The sequence below is a fragment of the Equus caballus genome, chromosome 24 (assembly GCF_041296265.1).
Source record: "Equus caballus isolate H_3958 breed thoroughbred chromosome 24, TB-T2T, whole genome shotgun sequence".
Classification (NCBI taxonomy): Eukaryota; Metazoa; Chordata; class Mammalia; order Perissodactyla; family Equidae; genus Equus; species Equus caballus.
Genome location: NC_091707.1, coordinates 22,248,103 through 22,256,761, shown reverse-complemented (window position 1 = coordinate 22,256,761; position 8,659 = coordinate 22,248,103).

Genomic DNA, 8,659 nt, shown 5'->3' with positions numbered 1-8,659 from the left:
TCTGTGACCTACCAGTGATAGATTAGCAAATTTAATTTTTGAAAAAAGATCCAATTCACTATAGCAACAAAGCCCATGAACTATTTAGGAATAAACCGAACACAAATGTGCAAAGCCTTAGGGAAATAAACTGTAAAACCCCACTGGAGGATATAAAAGAAAACTTTAATAAGCAGAAAGACATAGTGTGTTTGTTGGTTCACAAATTGTCGCCTGTACACAGAGGGCAAGGAGAGACTGAAGAAGGAGGCAGACCACCCCAGACTGGGGGTGGCAGGTGGAAGCAGCAAGGGAGCTCACTTACAAGGCTCGTCCTGGGTGACCACAGGACATATAGATCTCCGCACCCACCAGAATCTTAGAAGTTTGTCCAGAGCCTTAACTGGGTTCAGCCACATGGTCAGTCCAGATGCTGTCAGCAACACCTTCTTCTCTCAAGGCCATGTCCTTGGAACAGCTCCTAGCATGGGAATGGGGGGCAGTCCTTTCAATGACCTCCTCCAACAGTGTCCTTGTATGGAAGGATTTAAAATCATAAAAATATAACTTCTCCCAAATTACTCTACATTGATCCTTGAACTTGACAGCTGATTCCCAAGTTTATGAGCAAGAACATGTAGAACATATTTAAAAATGTGAGAAACAATAACAATCAGTGGTGACTCACCTTATAGGATATCAAAATTTCCTTTAAAGCGATCATAAAATGGTGGAGTGATGGCACAAGAATAGGGGGGCACATCAGTGAGACAGAGAAGACATTTCAGGAACACACCTAATATACATGGGAATTTAAATCAAGGTACAGCTTGACTTTCAAATGATAAGACAGAATACCTTACAGGACTTCTGGTGAAGACAGAAGAATAAGCCGAGGAAGGAAAACTCACCACTGCCACACACTTGACTCCCAAGAATTAGAATTGCCAGATTTTTTTTTTAGTCTATTCTATATAGCTTAACTTAAAAGCAAAATGGAAAATCTTTCAGTGCCAGAAAGAAAGAACTTACTTTGTTGAGGAGGAGTTGAAGTTATATGGCCCAGAGAAATAATTGGATTTGATACATTCTTACTGACTTATATTTTAATATCTATACTTGCATTATGTTAAGAACACGCCTCTGTGTACAGGCGACAATTTTCCTGTCTGGAAAATACTGCCTGCCAACACAAGATTGCAACTCAAAGCCTCATAGTTATTGGTGGAAACAGAGTAGACCTAGAAGCCTTACCATCTATAGCCCACCATTGGCAAAGAAAACAGAGCAGAAACTAGGCCCGTGGATGCTATACTACCAGCAATGAAATCATTGATGCTATTCTTGACTGGATTAGAAGCTCTCTGAGCAGAGGACAGGTCTGCAAGCTTCTTGGTTTTCCAGTTTGAGGGATACATCCAGTTCTGATAATGGTGATGATATTGACAATGATGAGAAGTCAAAGCAAGACTCTCTGTTCCCTAGTCCCTCAGATTCTCATAGATGTAGTCAAGCCCTATCATTCCATCATCATCATCACCGCCCTAGAGCACTCTGAGTGTGCTGTTGCAGTATACCAGAACGTTCTCTCTGAGATCAATTGAAACCTCAGTATTTGTGCCCACATGACACCAACCTTAACCACATGAATCGGATGAAAGCCTAGTAAACATTCCTCAGATTACTTTGACTGTTTTCTTTCTTCCAAGGGTCCTGCCTGCCTTCTTGAGCTTATCCATACCTTGTGGTCTCCCTATTTCTGGACTCAGCTGAAATGACATGCCACAGATGTGATAAATAAGCTTCCTGAGCATTTAGCTACAGGATGATGAGTCCCAGAAGCATGGGTGAACCTGGCTAATGGGAAACAGGGAATGAGAAGGGATTGGGCAGATCAATTCCCCCTCCTTTCTCCCCTCCACGGACTATCCACAATGCAACTCCTCTTTTCCTACCTTTCAGACCATACCTGTGTGCTAAGTAAGCACCCCTACTCTGTGACCTGCCAAGTCTCCTCCTATGCGTTGTGAAGTTGTAACCACTGCCTCTCTTTACCTCTTTCCTTGCCTCACTTCACTTTTTCCTCAATCTCACTACCCTTGGCTTGTGCTTCCCAAAAAAGTATTAGTACTTTCAATCCTTACTTCAGCCTCTGCCTTTTTTAGAAGGCCAGGGCTAAGACCCAGCCTAATTAGCAAAACTGTATATTCTATCACTTATTTCCTCAAATTTAATAATGCCCTGAATACTGAATTGACAGAATTCCAAATCAATCCCCATATTCAATTCCTTCTGGCCATACATGCTGTAGTCATGACTACTGGGAAATTCTTTGATGAATCGTAGACTATAGAAGAATATGCTAATGGATAGCATGCCCATTCAATTGGTTATATGTCACCCTCACCATGATAAACACAGTTTCTGCTTTCTGTTGTGCTAGATTATCTGAATCTCAATAACATGCATGCTGCTTTTGCCATATCAAGACCAAGTGAAACTTGTGATTTAAGGCTTGGTGCCCCACTAGCTTTAAAGTCATCCTCAATTACCAGCCTGCCATTATCATTCCCTATGGAGATCTAGTCAAAGTTACTGAGGCTGTTTTCATACTGAACACCATCACAGCTGTGGCTGAGGACTTGCCGCGACCACACTTGACCTGATGTATGCCAAACGTGCCATTTTTCACTGGTACAAAGAGGAAAGTTTTGAGGAAGGAGAACTCGCTGAGGCATATAAAGACATAAATGCTTTTATACTCCATTATCTTTAATGAGTTATTTCTCTTCTCTTAACTATCTAGAGTGATCCATGAAAGTTATGTTTCCAAAAACAGGTTTTTAAAAGACAATACAGAGCTTGAATCTTCAACAGTATGTACTTTCTCTTTTAAGAGTGATTTTTATATTTTCTCTAGTTTTGTAACCATGTTTTTGGCATTCATTCATACTTAATATTGTGTTTAACTGATTTCAGTGTTAACTGCCAGTTTCTTATACCAATTTCTCCATTCTTGATTTCTTAAGTGTGAGTCAGCACTTCTTCGAGTAATTTTTTTGTTAGAGTATGTTGGATTGATTGCAAAAATGTCCTCAATTTTTCACCCTCTTCCTGTATCCATGTCTTCTGTAATATGCTTTTGCAGGTCCTCCTATTAAGAGATAGTCTAGTTCCTGACTCTTGTGGCCTTGTGACTTGCTCTGACTAAACCAATATGGTGGAAGTGCTGTTGTGTCAGTCTGAGTCTAGGCTTCAAAAAGTCTTGTGTGCTTCCGCTCTTGAAACCCTGAAACCCTGAATCCACCAGTTGAATAAGCCAGGAGTAGCCTGCTGAATAATGAAATATGTGGCTCCCTCAGCACAGTTGTCTCAGCTGATAGCCAGCCAACCACCAGATGTGCATGAAACCATCCTAACCCTCAGTCAGCCCATTAGCTGACTGCAGATGCATGAGCAAGCCTAACCAAGATCAGCAGAGACAAGCCCAGCCTTACAGAACTGCTCAGCTGAGCTGTGAAGTTATCACCAATACTCAATGTTTGAGGCTTTAAGGCACTAAATTTTAGGGTGATTTATTAAGCAGCAATCACCCATACAAAGGATAATAGGGTGACATTTTCTAAGGATTTATATACCTGAGAATGTCTTTATGCCTCTTTATTTCTTGACCATCAACCTAATTCACATTTAAAATTCTTGACTTACAAAGTTCTTATTTCAGTGTTTTGTATATATTGCTTTATTATCTTCTGGCACTATATTTTGCTGATGTAGTCCTTTATATATATTTATACTTCGTGTCTGAATGCTTATGATATTTTTATTTATCTTTATAATGAAACATATTTTCATGATTTGGAATTTGTCAACTTTTCCTCAAACATAAGGAGCCCTTTTAATCTGTATGCTGAGAAGTATTTTTTTCAGTGATATCTTTTAATATCACTTCTGTTCCAATTATTCTTTCCTCATTAAATATCTACATTTTACAGCTTTTCTCTCCATTGTATGTCCTCTATAAATACTCTTTCATAATATTTAAAACTCTTTAACTTTTGCCTTTGCATTATGAGAGAAATCATTAAATTTGCCTTCAAACTACTATTCCCATTATTGATTTCATATTGACATTCTCCTGTATTTCCAATATTTATTTTAATCTACTTTGTATTTTTAATTGCTATGCAATCCTTTCTCATCCCATCCAACTCCATCTTCACATTTAATGATCAACTTTTGAGTTCATGTGCTTATCTATTCTTTGCAACTTGTTCGCTTTTTACAGTTTTCTGTTCCTGTTTTATAGATGCCACATCTATACATATGTTACTGTGGACAGTAATTTTTTTCTAAACTTTTTCTAACTCCAGGGATTAATCATTTAAAGAGATATCTATTCCTCTGAGTTATAAGAGTTACGTAACATTTCTTTTATTCTGAAATAATTTTACATGTTGAGAAACACCCCAGCTGTCGTTGAAGCCTGTTCTTGTTTTTCAGTTTACTCCTCACGGAATGAGGAAAGATCCATCTAGACCCAATGTTTGCCAATACACAGGGATTGCAGCTTAGCTTCAGTACAGCTCGTTAGAATTAGAAGGCATATTGATACACACAGCATCTAACTCAATATCCAGGACTTGGAGCAATTCCTCTATTATGGCTCTTCTGGATTCCAGTGGAACCATTAATCACTCCCTAGTCCTGCTGTCTGGTCCTCTGATATTGTAAGGTGTTGGAGTATTAGGGCCATTCTTGTTTTTGTCCCACCAACAATCTTTTTAAATATTGAGACTATCTCCAATAACACAAAGCAAAACTCTTTGCCATCTCCTTACCTAAACTTTCATTTCTTGTCCTTTTGTTTTCTGGAAGTTTCAGCATCCAAATTAATGTGTAAAAACAAGTACTAATGAAGAAGGTGGAACTAGGAGGGGAGAGGAACAGTACTCAGATAAGAGCATAAGGACCCCAAATAGAAAACTGACAGTGAGAGAGGGTTGATGATGGTTCGGTTAAGTTTCAGGTGGCAAAATAGATGTCAACAATCATTTCAAGCTCCGTTTGTCTTAGGTAATAAAAAATATTCCCAGAAGCTGGAAACAAGCTGCTTCCTAGTTTTAAAGGTGCTTTGAGTTCTTGATGTTTGTGTGTGTATTGGGAGGGGTGGGGTGGTTTGTAGGGAGTGTGCAGGTGCCGTTAGAGTGGACATTGCAGTGGAAAGCAGGAACTAAGTCAGGGAATTCTTGACATGGACATTTCAACTCAGAATTTTATATCCTACATTGTTTCCTCAAAATTCAGTTTTCTTACTTATGCAGGCTTGTATAAATCTGTTAAGGAATTGTTGAGATTATCCATAGTCTAAAAACTCTTGAAGTTGACAATTTCTTGGTATGCCCAAAAGGAAAATATAGATAAATTCAACCTCAACTGGTATCAGATGGAAGAGGATGAAGAAAGATTTAGTATTTTAAGTAGACTTAAATTAAATACTATTAATGTATGTTGAAGTCACTGAAATTACCCATATTTTATGAATAATACTAATTAATGCTAGTAGAACATTCCTGTTCTATTTGGGCTTGCAAATGTCAGCAGAAATCCAAGTCTGTCACAAATTAGTGTAATAAGATAATTTTTCTGAAATATTACCAGATGTATTTCTCTTTTTCAGAAATTCTTGCTCCACACACTAAAGCTGAGGCATCCAGTGCTTCAGAAGAAGGATGGATACAGCCAAGAACAATAAAAGAACTGTCCAACATTGGCTTTCAAAACAAACTTTCTAAAAAAGCACAAGAAGAAACAATAATCTTCAGTTGCCAGAACGAGACATTGGAGGAAGAGGAGTCCTCCGAATCCAACAGTGTCCCTTTAAATATGCAGAATTTGCCCTGGCTGGTGCTTTTCCCTTTTGCCTAAATAAGTTGGGTTTCCATCACATGAGACAAAAAGCATCCTTACCAATATATTGCTTTTTTAAATGTGCTAAACTCTAGCCTCAATAGTCAAGTATACAATACCAGAGTCTATCTGTAAGGACAGCAAACTGAGCCCTGGGTTTGAAATTAAGAACCCCAAGTTGTATATTTACTTACGACTGACTTTCAATGTAAGGTTGAGAAATCCATCATTTGCTTCCATTTTAATGGGTTGCACCTAAAACTCCATCTTTTCTTTGAAGCCTTTCCTGGCTCTAGATACAAACACAGTCTTAATCCTAAACCTTCCATCTATTAATAGGATCTTTTGGAATGTACTCAAAAATTGGTTTATAATACTCTCGCCTCCTTTACTCATTTAATTTTGGTCTATTATCTCTTTTATTTACGTGTTTGAAGATTTTCTCTGTTTGACCACATTGGCACCAGGTGTTCTCCATGATGATGCTTATAGAGATTAGGAATTAGATCTGGTTACCATGTCCTGAAGGCTCCTTCTCCAGCAGCACCTGCATTTGTCATTGTGACCCATTTTAGCATCCACATTTATACAGTAGATCTTCCACTTGGTAGTTTCATTTGAATGTTGGCTTTTTTATTTGCAATATTGATTCTCTTTGGTTGTAAGCATCTAGCGTATAGGATTTGTGAGTTTTGTTCCAAGGACCCACTTTCATTATAATCCCAATAATGAAGTATGGGCCTACCTGAATTTCACTATGTATGAAGTGCTCTGTAAAGGGAATTTCACAGACAGGTTCATATCTATTCATTTATTCATTCAAGAAATATTTATTTAGTTCCTGAGGATAAAGAGACAAACAAAAAGCGGCCTTTTGGGGTGGGACCTCACAGTATAGAGAAAGAGAGAGACAAAAATCATTAGTTACAACAAAGAGTGACAGGGCTGTAAAACATGCTTAATAATGAAACATAATGCTTAAATTCTCTAGCATTTATTAATGATCATGTTAACTGCATAATAGATTATTATAATTTTGAAAAATGTTCAGATCTGGTGAAGAGATGAAATTTTGGGTTTCTAGCTAGATTTCAATCCTGAATCACTTAGCTTCTTCAGTTCTGTTCTCTCTATAAAATGAGAAAGCTAAGCAAGACAGCCTCCAATGTTCTCCGTGGCTATCACATGCTGCAAATCCATGATTCTAAAGGCTAAAGAAGAAACTCTTCTACTACTAGTCAAGTGCAACCTCTGAATAACGTACTTTTAAACACACACCTTTGAAGTTCTGATTCACTGCCAGCCTGCCTAGCTGTGTTTATCTCCTTTCAGGAGAAACTATCAGAGTGGGAATTAAAAATTGGACACATGATTGGTGACCATACCACATTCCTATGAATCAGACCAATAGCCATCTGGCTTTTGAGTGTGTTTGAGAACACTGCCAAGCTAAGGGAAGGGCTCTTACTCGACTTCTGGCTACAAATATTGAGTCAGATTCTCTCTCTTATTGGAGTGCTTTGTTAGGAAGAGATTTTGTGCTTGGGGAGGCTGTAGTTGTGGCTTTGTGGTTGTGGGCATCACTGAGCTCATAGGAACATGGACTGGAAAATACACAGGGGGAATGTTGTAGCCATGCTTTACTTTTTGTCCCCCAGCATCAGTTGTTCTCAATTCATTTGCAGTGTGTATGTGTATATACCTTGGGTTTCTTCAGCATGTCCTTGGCAGGAAACAAGACCTCCTCTTATTTTGAGTGCCTCCCCAGAGATAATTAATACACACACATTGGCATAGAACAAAGCATCTTTCATAGAGAAGAAATACCTCATGATTTGAGGATTCTCATGAGAAGCATTAGAATTATTCATTTGGAGACATTTTGTACTGGGCCATTTTGGAAGGAGGGGGGAACCCAGGAAAACTGTAAACTAAAGATTTCTCGTTGTTTCTGAATTAGTAACAGAAATTTACTTAACTGTGCTAATGGATTGGCATCTTTTCTTGCACTGTTATTTATTTTACATGCTAGCATTTTTTGAGTATAGACCTTAAGTTGGGCATGGTCATAAATACTGTGCGTGCATTAACTCACGGGATTCACATAATAAATGTCAGAGTTAGGTGAAATCATTTCTACTACTCTAGAAAGAAGAAAACCAAGTTTAAATAAGCTTAAAGAGGACCTTCTCCAAAGTCCTGCAGCTGTCAGTGCTGGAACTAAGACTTAGAATTGAGTTTCTCTAACTCCAAAAACCATTTTCCTAAGAACTATCATACCTGTCTGTCATCTTGAACTCTCTGGAGTCAGACCATAGGAGTTCCAATTTTGGCTCCACCACATACCAGCTTGATGGCACTGACAAGTTTCTTAAATTTTCTGTATCTCAGTTTCCTCATCTATAAATAATAAATATATTATTGGGAATATATTGGGAAATGATAAAATGTAACCCATATGGTTGGTGAGAAGTAAATTAAATACTTAAAGCACTTAATTCGGTGCCTGAAGTACAGTAAATGATCAACAATTGGTAGCTATTTTCATTTTTGTTCATTCAGCATAGCACTTGCTGAATGAAGAAAAATTGAGCACTTCAGGGAAGATAAAGATAAATATGCGGTGTTTGTATTCAGGGACCAGGTAGGGTAGGGGAGAAGAGAGATATGTAGTCAAATAATTCAATACAAGGCAGACAATGAGGAGAGAGAGAAAGAAGGGCTCAAATAAAAAAGACTATATCTAATCCAGTTGGAGGAATCTGAGATA